The sequence below is a fragment of the Triturus cristatus genome, chromosome 7 (assembly GCF_964204655.1).
Source record: "Triturus cristatus chromosome 7, aTriCri1.1, whole genome shotgun sequence".
Lineage (NCBI taxonomy): Eukaryota > Metazoa > Chordata > Amphibia > Caudata > Salamandridae > Triturus > Triturus cristatus.
Window position 1 is genome coordinate 1,072,155,796 of NC_140590.1, and position 14,507 is coordinate 1,072,170,302.

Consider the following 14,507-nt stretch of genomic DNA (forward strand, 5'->3'; position numbering starts at 1 on the left):
AGGTTGTTGGTGATACCAACTTACGAGTGTCAAGTCATCCAGACCGCCGTGGTCCCATGTATATGTACTTTCTGAAACACCATTTCTTTCTAACAGTGGCTTCTTTGAATAAGGCTGGCAGCTTATACAATGAATGGGTAAATGTAGTTTTGTGTGCACCTCCTTGTGAGACTTCTTTTATACAGGCACATGTGTGTTCTGTTCACAAAGTGGCACATTCACACATTCTAAACATGTCGATTGTGTAAAGTGGTGTGATTCCCAAGGGATCAAAATGTATTTAGTTTGGGTTTCCAAAGCACTTACAGGTCCCTGAGTGTGGGGACACCTTTAGCATTGAGGTCTGGTATTTAGCCTTGGGTGCATCAATACTGTTTCATTCCCTGTAAACAAGAGGTGGCATGACTTCATAGTATTGCTGTGCTCAACAGTTCCCAGACACTAGCTTCTCAATATATTTCTCAAACAAGTTTTTGGCTGGTGTGTCCTATTTTTCCTTGTTTCCAAGTGGCATGGTGGGTCAACCAGCTGGGGAGTACAGGGCGTACATATGTGCGGAGTCATCTAGATGTTACTCATGATGCATTGCCTGATATGCACTGTGACCTATTTTGTTTGGACTCATGTGTCAGATGTATACAGGTGACTGATTCTTTTTCTGTATCTTCACCTTGCCCACAGCATCATCGGAGGAAACCGAGGGAGACTCCTGCACGGACCTGGAGGAGGGATCCAGCACTGGTGCCACCAGTGCTGGCGAGTCTGCGGGAGCAAGTGGCACGGAGGGCGAGGGGAGTCAGTCGGAGGACCGGTCTGGTGGTGAGGCCAACTACGACGCTGACGGGTCCGAGGCTGACCTCATCGAGGGGGCGGAGGCTGCTACAACACCTGGCAGCAGCCCAACATCTGTCCCCGCCTCCTCCATTCCCATCAGCGCCCTCCCAGTTGCTCCGGTCCCTTCTGTCCGTGCAGGGCACCACCATGTCTCCTTCGAGCCAGGCACTGCACCCCCTGCCCCTGTCACCCCTGCTGCCTTCACTGCAGAGTCTGTGGACATTCAGCGGCAGTTGCAGGTTGGGCAGACATCGATGCTGAATGTCCTCCATGGCCACACCAGACTGCTGACACAGATGGTGTCGTTCATGGAGGGCATGTCAGCAACGATGTCTGAGCAACGGATGTTGCTGCGGTCCATGGACTCTTCACTAACGGCAGCAGTGAGTCTCCTGCAGCGCTTCGTCTCCCCCCACCCCAGCCCCATCCACACTTCCCACTCCCATACCTGTCCCATGAACACCCAGACATTCCCAAGCACGCACCCTACCAGACACAGGCAGCACACCACCAAGTAAGGGTAAGCACACACTTCCTGGCACGCACACTCAGAGGGATAAAGGCACACCCACTGAGTCTGGGGCACACAGACATACACGCAGCCACAGTCTGAGTCTGCATTCCTCACGACCCAGGACCTCCAAAAGCACTCCCCTTGGCTCCCCTGCCACACAGTCAGACAAGGAAAGCTACATGTCTGTGCTGGCCCTCAGCCCCACTGTGTCACCACCCCGCAAGTGGGCAAGGGACTCCATGGGCAGGGGAGTTGAGTCCCCCCCCATGTCCACCCCCTCCCCCAGGAGCACTGCACCCCATCCCTCGAACCCCCCCCCCTCCTTTGTGCCTGTGGCTTCTTCTGTTCTTCTGGTGCAGGGGATACTCTGGACGACCTGGCAGAAGTGTGCAGTGCCGAGCTCACCTCCACCATTGGCGCTGCCCCACCCCCTGTGGTGGAGGCGTCCAGCCCTGCACCCACCACACCTACCCTTACACCTCCTGTCTCTGCGGTGCCTGGTCCTTCCCCACATGATGCCCCCCCCCCCGGTCGACGAACCTGAGGGTTCCACTGTGCAGGCAAGCTAGGGGAGACGCATGCCCATGTGTCCCCCCAAGGACTTCTATTCTGGACTGGCCATTGGCCTTTGTATATATTGTTATTTCCAAAATTTTGTTTTATGCTGAATAAAGCATTTTCTTTTTACTTTGAACACTATTGCATTTCAGGTATTGATGTTGGTGCTGATGCTCCAGGAGTTGGTGTGGTAATGTGTTATGTTTCTGAGAAATGTTCTAGTCTGATGGTCATGAGGTGGACCATGGTATCTGCGTGCCATCACAAGGTCTCTGCAAAGTATGTTTGGTCGTGTGTGTTATTTGTGTTTTGAGACATTGTACCAAGGAGTGTTCCTTCCTCTGTGGCACCTGACATCTTCCCTGCAGAGAGTTGCACAATTGTTGTGCTGACCTGTGTCTACATTTCCTTTGTTGGTGACGGATCCCTTCAACTATGGCCATGCCTGCTCAGCAATGTCTCTGGCTCCATCGTGTGTGCCATCCTTGCTAGTCACTGTACTTGTGTATTGAGTATGTTGAAATGCCTTCATGGCGAAATTCTCCCTTTTCATCACTATGCATGTGTGTAATCCCAGCCTAGCACACATATGGTACTTGTTCTGCAGGGTATTTGGGCACCTGACTCACAGTTGTGGGCATTGTATCTGTGGGAACTCCACCCTATTCTTTCCATGAGAGACAACATCTTGGTGGCTGTCCCAGCACCTGTACATTCCTATCAGTCCTGGGATGTGCGTGACAGTGTGTGTTCCCTTTGGCTCTCTTAGTTTAGTAGGCATTGCAATGACTATACAGTCTTGTGGCATGATCTCAGTGTGTGTATTGTGCTGCATCCGCCAGGGGTGGGTATGCATGTGTCATTTGTCCTCACACCCACATGTGGTGTGTCATGCAGTGGGGGAAAGACATACATCCTCCTGGGAGTGGGACACTGCTTTCAGTGATGTGTTGTTATGGCACTATCAACATAGTTGAAAATTAGGGATGCGTACATACACCCATGGAGTTGTGGTCATCTGATAATGATGTCCACACCCCCATGTCTCTGTCCACTGCTGGGAGTGATAGGCACCCACACCCATGTCTCTGTCCACTGCTGGGAGTGATAGGCACCCACACCCATGTCTCTGTCCACTGCTGGTATTCCTCTGCACCCCCCCCCCATGTCTCTGTCCACTGCTGGGAGTGATAGGCACCCACACCCATGTCTCTGTCCACGGCTGGGAGTGATAGGCACCCACCCCCATGTCTCTGTCCACTGCTGGGAGTGATAGGCACCCACACCCATGTCTCTGTCCACTGCTGGGAGTGATAGGCACCCACCCCCATGTCTCTGTCCACTGCTGGTATTCCTCTGCACCCACCCCTCACATGTCTGTCCACTGCTGGGAATCCTATGCAGAAACCACCCACCCACCCCCTTGGTGCAGTACACTGCTGTCCTGGGCATACACACACCCCAATATACTGGTAATATGCTGCACCAGGCCGTAAGCCAACATTTGTGGCGTGTGGACACCTTGTATCCAAAATGTACTGGTGCCATAGGGGTACGGGTGATACGGACCGAACCCCCGCATTCATAGGGTGTGTATGGTCCGTACCATGCATACCCCTACGTCACCACTACAATGGTGGTACGGACCGTACCCACGCCCTCAGAGCGTGGGTACGGTCCGTACCACCATTGTAGTGGTGACGTAGGGGTACGCGTGGTACGGACCGTACCCACGCTCTGAGGGCGTGGGTACGGTCCGTACCTCCGTTGTAGTGGTGATGTAGGGGTATGCGTGGTACGGACCGTACACACGCCCTCAGAGCGTGGGTACGGTCCATACCACCATTGTAGTGGTGACGTAGGGGTACGTGTGGTACGGACCATACACACGCACTCAGAGCGTGGGTACGGTCCGTACCACCATTGTAGTGGTGATGTTGGGGTACGCGTGGTACGGACCGTACCCACGCTCTGAGGGCGTGAGTACGGTCCGTACCACGCGTACCCTTACGTCACCACTACAATGGTGGTACGGACCGTACCCATGCCCTCAGAGCGTGGGTACGGTCCGTACCACCCGTACCCCCACGTCACCACTACAATGGTGGTATGGACTGTACCCACGCTCTGAGGGCATGTGTACGGTCCGTACCACGCGTACCCCTACGTCACCACTACAATGGTGGTATGGACCGTACCCACGCTCTGAGGGCGTGGGTACGGTCCGTACCACCATTGTAGTGGTGACTTAGGGGTACGCGTGGTACGGACCGTACACACGCCCTCAGAGCGTGGGTACGGTCCGTACCACAATTGTAGTGGTGCCGTAGGGGTACGTGTACACGTCCACTTTCATGGTTGCGGTACACAGGGATTGGTGGACACGCCCCCCGAAGTGACCAGACCCTGGAGGTAATGTATGTCCTCCATATTGTATGTTTTAATTTGGGTAGGGGGTATGTTTCATGCCCCTCACCCCCCCTTGACCCATGGGTGTTCTAACCTTCCACAGCGTGTGCGTCGGGTTCGGTGCACCAGGTCGTAGGCTAGGAGGGCCGGGATGACACGTAGGATGGGGTCCATGTCTGTCCGTCGCGTACCGGGGCTCTTTTTTCGCGTCAGACTCAGGTTTCCTGCTTTTTTTAGCTGCCGTAAAAAAAATTGCTGTGCGGAATGACGTAGGGACGAATCGTACTTGCTGGTCCGTAAAACGCTGCCTGACTCCATACGGATGTCGTGTACAAGCTGTCCAGGATCAGAATAGTAGGTATTTTTTAGCCGTACGGTGTTTTGTACGAATCGTACTGAAATGGTATTTCTGTACGAATCGTACTTGCTGGTTTGTACGGTGGGTTTCCCGGGCACGAGTCGTACGGAGAATACGCTCCATACGACCATTCGTACCCGGGTTTTACAGGATTGGAATTGGCACCTAATTATCTTTGGAAGTATTTTTATGTTGCAGGCGAAGTTCCAGCAAGAGAGTTAAAAACTGCAGGCCCAACTGCTGTAAGTACCTCGTTGCCGCGATCGGCATTCGCGAGTCAATCGATACCCATAGGGACAACCATCTTAGAAAGGTGATGGGCAGCTCTGTGGAACTCAAAAACAGATAGTGATTATTTTTGCACTAAGATGGCTGCAAAATTTTTTTCCAACCCTGAAATTCTAATGCTGATGAAATTCACTGTCTGCTTCAGAATCAAATATATATGTAGTACTACTAAAATGGGCAGCATTTGTGGTAATGTGACTTTAATCTTTGCATTGCAGCATATGTACATATTGAATACTCTCAGAGCACAAAATCTAAACAAAAGAAGTGAGGAGACTAACCATATTAGGCAGTATGCAAGTGACATCACAGGTGGCATCACAGGATGTGACATCACAGGAAATGACATCACAACAAATGACCTCACAGAAAACGAAATCACAATAAGTGACTTTAGATGTTAAGATTTCCCGTCAGTGGTGTGCCAAAAAAGTGATGCAACCCCAAAGCAAAATCAGGGCGTCAAATTATACATATTTTTTTTTAAACTCTGCCACAAAGAAATTACAACAAGTAGAGACATGGGGGTAAATCTGTTCTGCTTAGTTGGTTGCACAGTCTGCATTTTGCAATATCCTATGTGGTTAAGGCACCTGCTGCAGAGATCTTTGTGCATCCTGTAAATCTCAGGGCATAATAATAATGAGGAGATAAATCTAGAGGTAAACACGGATCACTGACAAAATATCGAGAAGGAGAATATCGACCTACAACAATATCGAGGAAAAAATATAGAATGCCAAAATATCGAATCCCTATCTCCAAACAGGTAAGTACAAAAATATAGAATCCAAAATATCGTTGTAAAAAATATAGTTGGTCAAAATATCGAATTTTTTAAATGTCTTAAAAGTAAAAATACTTAAATAACTTTAAAATTAATAATGAATGTAAGTATAAAAAAAAATACATATACATTAACGTAATATTAATTAAAAATATTCAATATTTTTGGTGTAGGATAGCGGGCGGGTAAAATTTACTATTACCACTCCATTAAGTGCAATAGTAGGGAAAGCGTTGGATAGCGGGAGGGTAAAAATTACTATTCCCACTCCAGGGAGTGCAACAGTAGGGAAAGCGTTGGATAGCAGGAGGGTAAAAATGACTATTCCCACTTCAGTGAGTGCAACAGTAGGAAAAGCGTTGGATAGCGTAGTGGTAAAAATTACTATTCCCACTCCAAAGAGTGCAACAGTAGGGAAAGCATTGGATAGATTAGGGGTAAAAATTACTATTCCCATTCCAGAGAGTGCAACAGTAGGGAAAGCGTTGGATAGCGTAGGGGTAAAAATTACTATTCCCACTCCAGAGAGTGCAACAGTAGGAAAAGCGTTGGATAGCGTAGGGGTAAAAATTACTATTCCCACTCCAGAGAGTGCAACAGTAGGGAAAGCGTTTTTTATAGCGGGTGGGCAAAATTTACTATTCCCACTCCAGTGACTGCAACAGTAGGGAAAACGTCAGATGCCGTAGGGGTAAAAATTACTATTCCCACTCCAAAGAGTGCAACAGTAGGGAAAGCGTTGGATAGCGTAGGGGTAAAAATGACTATTCCCACTCCAGAGAGTGCAACAGTAGGGAAAGCGTTGGATACCGGGAGGGTAAAATTTACTATTCCCACTCCAGTGAATGCAACTGTAGGGAAAGCGTTGGATAGCATAGGGGTAAAAATTACTATTCCCACTCCAAAGAGTGCAACAGTAGGGAAAGCGTTGGATAGCGTAGGGGTAAAAATTATTATTCCCACTCCAGTGAGTGCAATAGTAGGGAAAATAATAATTTAATATTTTATTACAAATAAATTAATTATTAATACCAAAAAAAAGTATTAAAATTAATTACCAATCACACAATATTTAATAATTAATTAATTATAAATGCCAATATTTTTTTAATTAATTACCTATTAATAATTAATTAACAACCAATTAATTTTCAATACCAACAATTGATAATTACAAATAATACCAATTAATAATTTATTAATAATAAATTAATTATCAATATGAAAAAATTATTTCAATAATTAATTATTTACAATTAAATTACTTCCCACCATATTCCCCTATAAACCCACAACCCGCTACAAATAATAAATTAATACAATTAACATAATTATCAATTAAACAATTAATACAAATTAATTTCCAATTAATACAAATTATTTACCAATTAATAATTAATCAACAACCAATTAATTTTCAATACCAATTAATAATTACCTAATAACAATTAAATTACTTCCTTCCCAATTCCCCTAAAAACCCACAACCCGCTACAGAAGTAAAACGCAAAATTAAATTAAAAATAATTAATCATTCCTAAAAATTATTATTTAATGCACTATAATTAAATTACTTCCCACCCTAATCTCCTATAAACCCACAACCCACTACGGAATTAAAGTACACAAAAATTAAATAATATAAAATTCATTACTTTAAAAATATTCAAACATACATTCCAAAATTAATACATACTTTTAACACATATAGTAACACTTAAAACACTATAAAGAAATTCGATATTTTTAACAACTATATTATGACTGTCGATATTACTTACTTCTATATTATTTAAATCGATATTTCTGACCTGATTTTCGATATTCTTTACCACTATATTTTGGCAATTCAATATTCTGTTCATTCTATATTTAAAACTCGATATTCTGTCCAGTCGATATTTTTTTTTCGATATTATGTCTGTTTACCGTAAACACATTTGCAGGAGAGATCTGTGTTGGGCTAGTCACAGTTTTGTCTCAAAGCAGCATAGAGGGTTATTGTAACTCATACAAAGCACATCATGTGACACGCAAATGACAGATTCTTATTTTATGTAGATGGGTAAGTGGGTTACTGCTTCAAACACTGGGATCTTTTTATTTACAGCTCATACATTGTAATCCTTTTAATAATGCACAGTGAACTATGAAGGACATGTGACTCCTACACTTTGTAACCCTCACTGTCTTATGTAACACATCCTGCCTATTTATTTATACACGTATATGATTTATCGTCAATGTATAAGGCAGTGGTCTTCAAACTTTTCTCTGCCCCACGTCCTAGTGTAAAAATAAATAAATAATTAAGTCCCACCTGTGTGAAAATATATTTTTTTGTCTCTGTCCTTTTAGAAAATTGACAATGTTTAAATATTCCTAACCATTGCAGTTATGTTCTGTTAACTGTTTTTAAAATGAAATGAAAAACATGAATGCCAACATGCTGTGGGCAGACTGGTCTTACTGAAGTGTAAGACTGTCCACGGTGTGATTCTTTATCTGAAATGAGAGGGCGGAGGATTAAGGTTTATTTGTAGCCCCCCCCTTTCCTTTGACACCTACTCCCAGCAAGACTTTAACATAACTTACTGTGTATTTGTTAAGCACACGTTCACCCGTAGGCATCTTGGAGCTGAATAACAGATGTTTATTGTTCAACTCAATGATACTCAGATGGATGAAATGCTGAGTGGACCCGCCGGGATTTGAACCTGTGACCATGAGGTCGAACCCAGGCCCCTGCAGTGGACGCATTAGTCCACTGAGCCACCAGCAACAGCTTGTCACTATGAGTGACAAAAGATGTTAGTGATGGCACATTACAGAGTGGCTTATTGGAGCTCTGCTTTTTATTAGCATGATGATTCTCTTGACAAATGCCTGGCACTTTCCTTGGGATCAATAAAGGCCGCCCAGAGGTGCTCGCCCCGAAGTTTGAAGACCTCTGGTATAAGGTGTACATGTCATGTAAAATGCTCTGACACACTGCATTGCGATGAGAAGCACTATAAAAAGAAATAAAACAAAATGACAGCATTTAAATAGTTATTTGTGTAAATACTGGGGCAGACCAACACATCTGAAATTATTACAGTGCATGCATATCTCTTATATAAAGGGACTGAACTAAGTCAAAAACATGCCTCACTTAAGTACTTCTGAAGTAATAACAAGCTGTGTGCTTGTTTCCCCTCCCTTTCCATCTAGGTGTGAGGCTCCGGAGAGATCCCAGCCCAAGATATTCAGACCCAGGGAGGCCTGATGGCCCCTTAAATTCGGCTTTTGTTAGGAGCCCAGTTGGAATTTAAAATAACAAAGCTCCCTCGCAAACGAGCTGAAAACCAATGTAAATAGTGGTTTTCCAGCTCTTTTTCCAAGACTTTGAACTGTCGACGTCCATTTGCACACCCCCAGAACATCAGCACAAGCCTCAGCAAGCTTTTTTTTTTTTTTTTTGGGAGGATGGGTCTTACGTAGGGATGGGATTCAAAGGTGCCTCATAGGTACTTCTCGGCACAAGGCCCGCCCCTTTCAAGGCTCTGCCCCGTCCTCACACAGTGAGATTGTTCTGCAGGTTGGCAGGTATGCTGTTTGGAACTAAAGCAGACAACATGCAGGTGGCGCTGGTAAATGTGTCACTTGTCTGAAAATTACAACAGGGCAAGTTTATTTCAGTGTGGCCCAACTTCTTGGCAGGGTAGAAGGAATCCACCCTGTGAAAATAGTGGGTGGATGCCATCTACCCCCGTGCACCCCTGACTTGTGCCCTGTATACTCTTATTTTTCTGACCCTTACGATCACTAATCTGGTGTGAAGTGCCTTTCTTTCAAAAGCTCGTTGAATCGTAGTGCAAAATTGCACAGGGAAATTAATATGCAGTGGCAATGCAGTCGAATGTCTATGGTGCCCCCTGCTGGCAGTTTCCAATCATTGCAAGTGTTTTAATACAAGTGCCAAAGAAGGGGGTGAAAAAAGTACCGGGTCTAGGTGAGCATACTACAATAAGACTGCATCGGGATTGCCAATTTTTAAGAAATCAGAAACAGTGCCATTATGAAAAACCCTTCATTTAAAGGTGTTTTGAATTATGGGTTAGGGGGCATTCTTGGGGTGGCTCGTCATCTATGCTTCTGTCCGCTCACAATATGTTCATTATTCCATCGGTTTTGCTTACTTACCGATTGGTCAAATAAATAAAAGTGTTATCCCTTGCATTTTGTTTTGTTTAGCACTTTATTTAAATTTTAAACAACCATAGATAGAATATTGACGGGTGTGTAATTAGCATTGCACAGAACAACGATAATCATAAAATACAAATAAGTGAGTTGCAAAAATCAGACACTGGGGGCTACCAGTATGTTGACAGGGTACAGAACAGTAGACACAGGTTGTACAGGTTCGATTACGTCACTTACAGAGTAAACACAGACTCCTGGAGAGGAGACACACCAACACTCATTGATCCAGTCTATAGGCAAACACCACCACTCCCGGTCCGCATCACCTCAGGTTGCCCCACACCTTTTCATGACATGTGTCAGCCATCTTAAAGTTCGACTCTGCATCCCTGGCACTCAGCGGGATGTCAGCTTGAACTCCACATCACCAGTCACTGCTTCCTCCCTAGTCCGGGCCAAAGAATGCCAGATATGTTGCGATGGCTGAATATCGATAACAATTGGCGGTAGATATCTGATTGCGTATTACAGTATGCCAAATCTACATGCCAGTCTTTCAGAGTAAGAAGTGGTCCCCATGCCCATCTCAGTTCTATACTACACCTCACAATTAGAAAGTTGATGTCCACCAGGCACCAGACAATGATCGGGATACCTCTATCGTAACCTGGCAATGCAGACAAAGTGATCACCTCCATATGATCACCAATTATCTCCTCTAGTTCTGCAAGCACCGCCAGGCAGAACCGCTTTATACCTGGGCAAAACCAGGCCACAGGAGCAAACTCTGCATTGTTTGCTCCACAAGAGGTACCACAAGCGTTGTTGCGCAATCCGTATCCGAATAGATGAGCTGGAGTATTATACACTCTATTGATATATTTAAAATGTAGTAACCAGTGTCGACTGTTTAATGGCATGGATTCAACAACAGAGCAGTAGTATGTCCACTGCTTGTCGCTAAGAGTGATACCCAGTTCCGTCTCCCATTCTAATCTAACCTTCATGGCCACCGGCCTGCACGCCTCCTGTGCAAACGCATACAGTTTTGCTGCAAGTTGTTTGAAGCAAGTGTGTTAATGTCGGTAGTTCTGGAAGCTCAAGCAGGTCCTACCCACGCCTGGCGCGCATTGTTCGGCGAGCTCTAAAATTGAGAAATTGAGCCAAGACAGAGAGCTCACCGCCCTACTTGCCAACCTGTTCCTAACTACACATGGTGCCATCTAGGAAAAAGTCTACCATAGAGGCCAGTCTCATCCTCCGATAGTGCACTCGCTGCCCCCCGCTCCTGTCCCAGGGAAAACCACATGCAGTGAATAAAGTAGGGATCCGACCTGTTGCTCCAACACCCGATGCAGGATTGGACTGTCACATTCAACGGGTCAAGCCCATTACAGTGCTGGCCAGGCTTCATAAAGAGCATCTGGGGGCAGCGACAATGGGGAGGCAGCATCTCGCTCAACCCACAGATGTGGTAGATCCCCTGAACAATGCAGCTAGTAGTGAGAGTACATGTACTGTGCGCCCTGTAGTAAGCTTCTAAATCCAGGGCATTCACCCCCCCCCTCCAAATCATATGGTAAAGTCAGCATATCCCAGCTCACCCATGGCTGCTTCCAGGCGCGCAACACCCATTGGACTCAAAGGGCTTCAGCCCCCCCCCCCTCGTGTGTGGCAGCCCGGGATGAGACACCTTCCCGGGCAAAAAAGCAGCCGCACCCGAGCACTTCACAGGTCTTTAAAAGACCATTTGTATGTCAATGAGGCCTCGCTGTTGTTTCACAGCTTCTAAGAGCCCCTGCAGCTCCACTCTGCCTATTGCTTAAAGTTCAGCCCCCCCCCCGAAATTTTTGCTCAGCCCCCCCGAAATTTGGCTCTAGTTGCGCCTCTGGGCCTGCTTCCCATCCCAGGCCACTCCTTTCAAGATAGTTTGCAGATTGTAAAACACCGCCAAGGTAACATAGAACCCGGACACCCCCCATCTCGCCCCTGCTCTCCACCCCATGCAACCACAAAGTAACCTCACTCCTGATGTGGGAAAAACAGGCCATGTTTAATACAATAACTCTTCACAAACATGACAATCAAATATCATTTGACAATTCTTAGGTCATGAATTTTAAGAACATCACACAATTAAACCAAGTGTTCAGATTTCACAACCTAAATATCCTTCTAGACCATGATACCCTCCAGCACCAAGGGGCCTCCAGGCTCGCGTCCCCACCCTTTGAGAACCACGCAAGGCGCAACCCACCTGCGTCCATGAGTGGTGAGCCCCCAATGCCCTTGATCCTTGTCCGTGTATTACCGGGGGCCCACCCCTCGCCACCAGGCTGATCAAGGAGGCTCGTGTGACCTGTCGCCCTTGCCTCCCCAACAGCCGGTGTCCCTGTTCTCCCTGCGGAGAGCTTACCCTCTCTCCCCTCAATGCTGGGTTCAGGAGTATGCCACCAGGCCTCCCGTTGTCTTCAAATCACAACCCTGTGACCTCTATTCCGCAACCCACTTGCCCCAACCAACCAGCTGAAGCCCTAACTCAAGGGACGGGTGGGTGGGAGATTCCGGAGTAGTCGTCGTCCCCGCAGGAAGAGAGGATGAGTGAAGGTGAGAAGCGGGCCTAAATAGCCCCTACGCCCCACCTCCACTCATCTTGACCGGAAATGTGCGTTCGCACAACGTCGCTATGACCCGGAAGGCCAACCGCTGCCCGGCAACCAATCAGGTCGCCGGCCAAGCTGACGCCCCCAAAGGGGGTGGGGGTGTCGCACGGGGTGGGGGGGAGCCGGGTCCTAAGAGCGCGCTTCCGGATGGTCGCGCTTGGCAGACTTGGAATATACACCCATAAAAATAAAAACCGTGGCGACACCACCAGCTTCAAAATTGCTCTATGGCCAGTGATAGTGAGTGGTAGGGGAAGCCTTATCCAATGCTCTTCCGCCTCCAAGAGCTTCTGCACCGCCATGCCATAGTTTTCCATTATGTCCACCGAAGGGTTGGTGTGCACCTGTATTCCCAAGTAGCGCACCAACTCCGTAGTCGACTATAACGGATGCTCTCGTTGCACCGGTGCCGTGGCAGCTGTAAGTCGGAATATTAGGGACTTATCCCAATGAATCCACAGACCTGAGTGTCTGCCAAATACCACTACCTCCTGGAGGATCGGTGATAAGTTACATTCTGGTTTGCGCACATATAGGAGCGTGTCATCTGATGTGAGCATGCTACTCTTGGAGTGCACAGCCAAGCGGCTCTGTCACCACAGCATATAGCAACATTGAGACGGGCATCCCTGCCTGGTCCCCTAGTGATGTCTATAGCATCGGTTACTTTACTATTAACCCAAATGCGGGCCTTCGGCCATATGTAAAGTACCCAGACAAGGTGTAAAAAACTACATCTCTAACACCGAAATGCCTCCAAACCGCAAGCATAAAGCCCCATTCTACTGAATTGAATGCTTTCTCAGCATCCAAAAATATCCCCACGCAAGCATCTCTGGGTCTACGTGCTTAATTGCACCAAACGCCTTTGAAGATTATACAATAGCGTTCTCCCAGATATAAACCCAGCTTGCTCCGGGCTTACCACGCTTAGGAGCACCGGCGCGAGTCTGTTGGTTAATATCTTCACAATAAGTTTTGTATCTACTTTCAGTAGCGACAACTGCCTATAGGATGCACAGTAATTGGCCGGCTTGCCTGATTTTAGTAGGGTGACCAACACCGCTTCGTGCATCGATTGTGGCATGCAGCCATCCTTCACCATCTCTTCGTATAGAATTATCAGGCATGCAATGAACGCATCTTGGTAGACTTTTTAAGAGGTCACCGTTAACTCATCAGAGGCTGGTGCTTTATCGCTAGGCATGTCCTTTAGTACCGCTGAGATCTTGGCAGGGCGCAATAGGGCCATAAGGTGTTCCCTATGTTCTACTGAGAGCCACTTCATGGCTATTTGCGCATGGTAACCTGCTGTGACGCAATCATCTTGCAAGAGTCTCAACGCGTACAGGTCAGCGTCGTACCGCCAAAACCGTTCTGGAATCTGGTCAGCCGTATGTGGGGCATTCCCTGTTTGTCCAGAAAATAAAAAATCACGTCACCATCACGCTTAGGGTGTAGGAGTGCTGCCAGCGCAGCTCCCGGATGCTCCCCTTCCCCATTTGTCCATGCTGCTGCATATTTCCCCAAATGATTAACTTCGCTCTGCATGTAGTCACAATATTCTTCTAGCTTAACTTGTATACCTACCAATAAGCTCTACTCTGCTGTCTCTCTGTGCCTCCGCTCCAATTCCCCGACTTCCACCTCCAACCAAGCCAACCTGCCATGCAAAGACCTGAGCACTCCTGCATGCTTGGAAAAAGTGATCCCCCCAATATAGAGCTTGAAGGTCTCCCACACCATTGCGGATTTCTGTACTGAAACAATATTAATGCAAAAAAAAGTCCTTTATCACCTGTGTGAGCTCCTCCTTGAACACTGTGTCTAATAGGGTATACAGTGGAAACAGTGGAAACCGCTACGCAAATGCCAGTGAGTGTAGGCTGCACGGTTCCAGCTCCAGTA